The sequence below is a fragment of the Chrysochloris asiatica genome, unplaced genomic scaffold (assembly GCF_000296735.1).
Source record: "Chrysochloris asiatica unplaced genomic scaffold, ChrAsi1.0 scaffold00071, whole genome shotgun sequence".
Lineage (NCBI taxonomy): Eukaryota > Metazoa > Chordata > Mammalia > Afrosoricida > Chrysochloridae > Chrysochloris > Chrysochloris asiatica.
This window is the reverse complement of record NW_006408589.1, coordinates 5174993-5180992: the sequence shown is the minus strand read 5'-3', so window position 1 is coordinate 5180992 and position 6000 is coordinate 5174993.

Genomic DNA, 6000 nt, shown 5'->3' with positions numbered 1-6000 from the left:
TGCTCCCATAAAGATTTACAGCCTCGGAAACCCTGTTCAGGGTCGCTATGGGTCGGAACTGACTCGACGGCACTTAACAACAACAATACTGTATATATATTTATATTCCTATTATATGTATATATATACTCTATGAGTTTACACCAGTGCCTCCGCTTCTAACTCAGAATCACAGAGTAGTTTCTGGTCTCTCTTCTTTCTGTATTTATAACTCCTTCTCCAACAGTAAGAATCTGACTCTCAGAGGTGTTTTAGAGGAACAAACAGAAGTCATCAGCAACATGACATAACATATATGAAAAAGAACCAACTATAAATTGAATTTATAATTGGATTGGAGGAAGACTCATTAACAACCTGTGATATGCAGATGATACAACCTTGCTTGCTGAAAGTAAAGAGGACTTAAAATACTTAACTAATGAAGATCAAAGACCACAGTATGGATTGCATCTCAATGTAAAGAAAACAAAAATCCTCACCACTGGACCAATAAACATCATTCCTATCAACAGAGAAAAGATTGAAGTTGTCAAGGACTTCATTCTTCTTGGATCAACTATCAACACTCACGGAAGCAACAGTCAAGAAATCAAACGACATATTGCATTAGACACATTTGCTACACAAGATCTTTTGAAACTGTTGAAGAGCAAGGATGTCATCTTGAAGACTAAGGTGCACCTGACCCAAGCCTTGGTATTTTCAATAACCTCATATGCATGTGAAAGCTGGACAGTGAATAAGGAAGACCATAGAAGAATTAATGCTTTTGAGTTACGGTGTTGGAAGAGAATATTGAAAGTGCCATGGGCTGCCAAAAGAACCAACACATCTGTGTTGCTTCGAAGAAGTGCAGACAGAGTATTCCTTGGAGGCCAGGATGGCCACACTTCTTCTCTCATACTTTGGACATATTGTCAGGAGGGACCAGTCACTGGAGAAGGATATCATGTTTGGTAAGGTGGAAGGTTTTTTTTGTTTTGTTTTTTTTCTTTTTTTAGTCTATGTAGTATTTTATAAATTAACTTGCCAGACTGCATGAGAAATCAATATAGTGTTCTGAACACAGAATCAGTATGTTCATCCGAGGATAAAAATACAAACACCTACTACCATGGAGCTGATTCCAACTCACAGTGATGCTATAGGACAGAATAGAACTGCCCATGGGATTGGCCAAGTGGCAGCATCAATGGGTCAAGTGTGGCAACAATTGTGAGGTTGGCCCAGGATCGGGCAGTGTTTCGTTCTGCTGTGCATAGCATCGCTATGAGTCAGTATGGACTCCATGGCACTTAATAATAAAAACATATCTGGAATGAAGGGTGATCTTTATCCACTAGAGGGGAAATATATCAGCCTTGAGCTACTGGAGGCCATTTTTTTTTTCCCCAGCTCGAGGGGAAAGTCTGCCTTAAGATGACACCAGAAGGATGCTAAGATTAGAAACTGGAAGAGACAGACTCCTGATGCACTTATTTAAGCACATAGATTCAACCATGGCCTGAAACCCAAATCTACCTCTGGACTTTGTATTTTCCCCAATCCAGTTTGATTGCTATTATTCCTGCCATCTTCAACTGAAAGAATTCAGACCAATTCATCCTCATGAATGAAATTAAGGACCATCCCTTAATAATAAAGGACCTGCCCTACCCACGTTCCGCCCGAACTCTCAGAACCACTGGTGTTGTCCTTATCATTCACTCAGCACCCAAAACTGTGTCAGCACAAGTAACGGGTGCCTCTCTCCGTGGTATTTTGTAATGTTGGCTTTTCTCCTGCCCTACTTCTTGGACTCCTGGTATAGTGCTATTGGATCAGCACTGGACTGTGACCCACAAGGCCGGCAGTTCAAACACAACAACTGCTCCTCGAAAACAGTGTCTCTGTGAGTCAACACTGACTGGAGGGCACTTAAGAACAATAACTTCTTAAAAGTGGGGTCACGTCTTATTCATTTCTAGATGCAGAGTTACAGCCATAAAGAGATGTTCACTGAATATTTGTACAATGAGTATCTTCTAGGAGGTTCCAAGGTATCCCTGGGTGGAACAGACAGTTAAGCACTAGACTACTTGCTAAAAGGTTGGTAGTTCAAACCCAGTCAAAGGTACCTTGGAAGACAGCTTGGCAATCTACTTTTGAAAGGTCACAGTCTTGAAAACCCTATGGAGTACAGTTCTACTCTGACACACATGGGGCCACCATAAATCAGAATTGACTTGATGGCAACTAATCACAACAATGGTACAAGGCTGCTGGTGGTGGTGGTGGTTATGCACTATGGAGTCAGTTCTGACTCATGTTGTTCTTGTTGTTATGTGCCGTGGAGTCGGTTCCGACCCGTAGTGACCCTGTACAGGGTTTCCGAAGCTGTAAATCTTCACGGGAGCAGAAAGCCTCATCTTTCTCTGGCGGAATAGCTGGTAGTTTCAAACTGCTAACTTTGTGGTTCGCAACCCGATTTGTAACCACTACACTACCAGAGCTAGTGACCCTGTATAGGGTTTCCGAGGCTGTAAATCTTTATGGAAACAGAAAGTCTCATCTTTCTCCTATGGAGCTGCTGGTAGTTTTGAACTGCTGACCATGAGATTAGCAGTCTGACTCATAACCACTACGCTACCAGAGTTTCTTAAGCTAGGAGGTTGTTGTTGTTGTTGTTGTTAAGTGCCGTCGAGTCAATTCTGACCCATAGCGATGCTGTAGAGAGTTTCCAAGGAGCAGCTGGTGAGCTTGAACCACCGATCTTGCTCTTCAAATGACTTTGCAGTCTGACACATTAGCCCACAGCGCCACACCAGGACTCCAAGGAAGGAGGTTAGGAGACTTTAATAGAGTGAGAAAGAAGAGTTGTTTGTTCAGAAGACTACCTGGAACAAGTCCTAGATTATGCTCTTTGAGCCCACAGAGGATCATTATTTTTACTCTCTTCAGACCTCATCTGAGCTAGCCACACCCATGGAACTCAAACTAGTTTCCCATTTCAGAAAAACAAATCTGTCCCAACCATTCCTGTGCTGAAAACAACTGTCAGTAAAGTGTTTGGCAGAAGGGGGTAGAGGGAAATGAGCACGTAAATTCAGGGAACATTGTATGTTATAGAACACTCATTTGTGTATCATTCATTCACTCGACAAGCATTTAATTAGCATCTACTAGGAGCTCTGGTAGCGTAGTGGTTACAAATCGGGCTGCGAACCTTAAGGTCAGCGGTTCGAAACTACCAGCCGTTCCGCGGGAGAAAGATGAGGCTTTCTACTCCCGTAAGGATTTACACCCTCGGAAACCCTGTACAGGGTCGCTATGGGTCGGACCCGACTCGACGGCACTTAACAACAACAACAACATGTGCCAGAGAAGGTGCCCTGGTGATGCAATGATGAAGCGCTCTATTGCTAATAGAAAGGGTGATGATTTGAATGTACCAGCTGTTCCAGGGGGAGAACAGACCTGGCAGGCCATCTGCTCCCGTTAAGCTTACATTGTGAGGCAGTTACAGGGCCATTGAGTTATACTCTCTGGACAGCACACATATGCCAGATACTCTTTATTTAGTCTTTACAGAAAACTGTCAAGGTAAAGTACTAGTTATCTATTGCTGAATAATAAATTATCCAAACTCAGTGGCTCAAAATAACATTAACGGTCTCAGAGGGATCCAGGTGCAGCTGAGTTGGATTCCCCTGTGTCCAGTATCTCCTGAGATGACAGTCTGTCAGCCAGGGTTGCTGTCATCTCAAGGCCAGCTGGGGTTGAAGGAGCCATCTCCAAGATCACTCACAGGGTCCTTACCAGGCCCCAGGACATTCATTTGCAAACTCACTCACTTGAGCTTCTTGGTAGGCTGCCTCACAACTCTGTAGCTGGTTTCTAAGGCCAACTCTCCCAAGGGACAGCAGGAATGAGCATGTCCAAGACTAAGCCTTTGGCCTAGTTTGACCCCTACTTAGAATTTGCATTTCTACTCCAGATATGGACTCCTGGTGTGGAGCTATAGGATCAGCACTGAACTGCGAACCACAAGGTCTGCAGTTCAAACACCAGCTGCTCCTCAGAAACCCTATACAGGATCGCTCTGATTCGAAACTACTCAAAGTTACTTAACAACAACAACCACACCCCAGATATACTGAATTAGAATCTACAGTTTAACAAGGTCCCTTGGAATCTTGTTAAAATGCAGATTCTGACTCAGTATGTCTGGAATCGAAATGCAAATGCAAATTCTCAGCCCAGGTTCAACTGACGGAAACCTCAATCTTTTTATAACTGAATCTCAGAAACAATATCCTATCATTTCTGCCATATTCTGTTCATTAGAAGCCTACATTCAAAGGGAAGATATTTCTCAAGGGTATGGATACCAGGAAGTTGGATGACCAGAAATCATTTTAGAGGCTATAATCTTTATGGACCTAGGTTATCAGGGCTTTCTGCTTTTTGCTGGGTGGGTTCAAACCACTAATCCTTTGGCTAACAGCTTATCTGCCATGAATAAGGTATTTTTACCTTCCATTTCACACCCAGGTGTTCAAGTAGTTAAGCAACTTGTCAGGGTACTCAGCTAGGGATTTATCTGACACTGAAGTGACTCAGTTGAAGGACAGGTGGAGGAAGGTAGAGAGAAGTTACAGGTAGAAAATAAATAAAGATAGGATCTGTCTGCTATCTACTTCTGGGTAATAAATTACCCACAATTGAGTGGTTTAACGCAATAAATATGTATTATTTTATCGTTTCTATGAGTCAGGAATTTAGGAGTAGCGTAGCTGGATGGTTCTGGTTCAGGGTCCCTCATGATGCTGTAGGTAGACTGCAGCCATTGTAGCTTTGATTGAGGCTGAAGAGCCCCTTTCAAGAAGGCTCACTCACATGGCTATTGGTTGGAGGCTGTTGGTCCCTCACCACACGGGCCTCCTAGAATGCTGCTTGAGTGTCTGCATCTTCACAGCATGGTAGCTAGCTTCCTCCAAAACAAGTCATTCAAGAGAGCTTACAGCAGAAACCACAATGTCTTTGATGGCCTGACCTCAGAAGCCAGACACTGTCATTTCTGCAATATCCTGTTGGTTACACACACAGGTCAGCCCTATTCATTGTGGGAGGTGATTACACAAGGCGTGGAAATACCAGGAGGTGAGTCTCACCGGGCACCATTTTGGAGGCTGGTCACCATAGGGGCCCATAAATTTAATAATTCTAAAACCCAGTTTATATGAAATTACTCCCCTGCTCAAAGATATCCAGAGTCTTCCCGCATACCGTAGTACACAATCTGATTTCCTTAGCTCTATCTCCCGCTGGCTCCCGGACCATCTGTGACTGCCAGACAGGTCTGCTTATAGACATCAACAGACCCCGTACAGACCCTTGCTAATGTGTGCCTCCCCCATCCTCTCTGTTCTGTGAGAAGGCCACCTTGCTGTGAGTCCTTCATTTAGCCTGGAACGTTTTGTTAATGAAAATATAACATGTTGGAATACAATCTTCTTTGAAGAGCTTCCAGTCAAGGTATAGATTAATTTAATCATAATATATGACAAGTACGCCCAAGGAAAACTATATGGTGCCATGTGAGCATACAATCGGGGACCCGGCCTACTCCAGTGTTTGAGGGAGTCAGGTAGTAAACCAGTCAGAGCAGGTATATAAGCACTGTTGTTCTTCTTAAGTGCCGTCAAGTCGGTTCTAACTCATTGCGACTCTGTAAAGGTTTTCCAAGAAGCTACTGGTGAGTCTGAACCGCTGATCTTGTGGTTCAAACCAACCTTGCAGTGCCTTATCTCACAGTGCCACACCAGGAGTCCATATACAGGATTGTTGTTATCAGCTGTGGAGTCAATCTGACACATAGTGACCCCAGGCATAACGGAACAAACTGCTACAGGCCTTGTGCCATACCCATGATCAGTTGGGGATTATACTGTTATGAGTCACAGGATTTTCATTGGCTGACTTTTGGAAGTAGATCACTAGGCCTTTGTTTCTAGT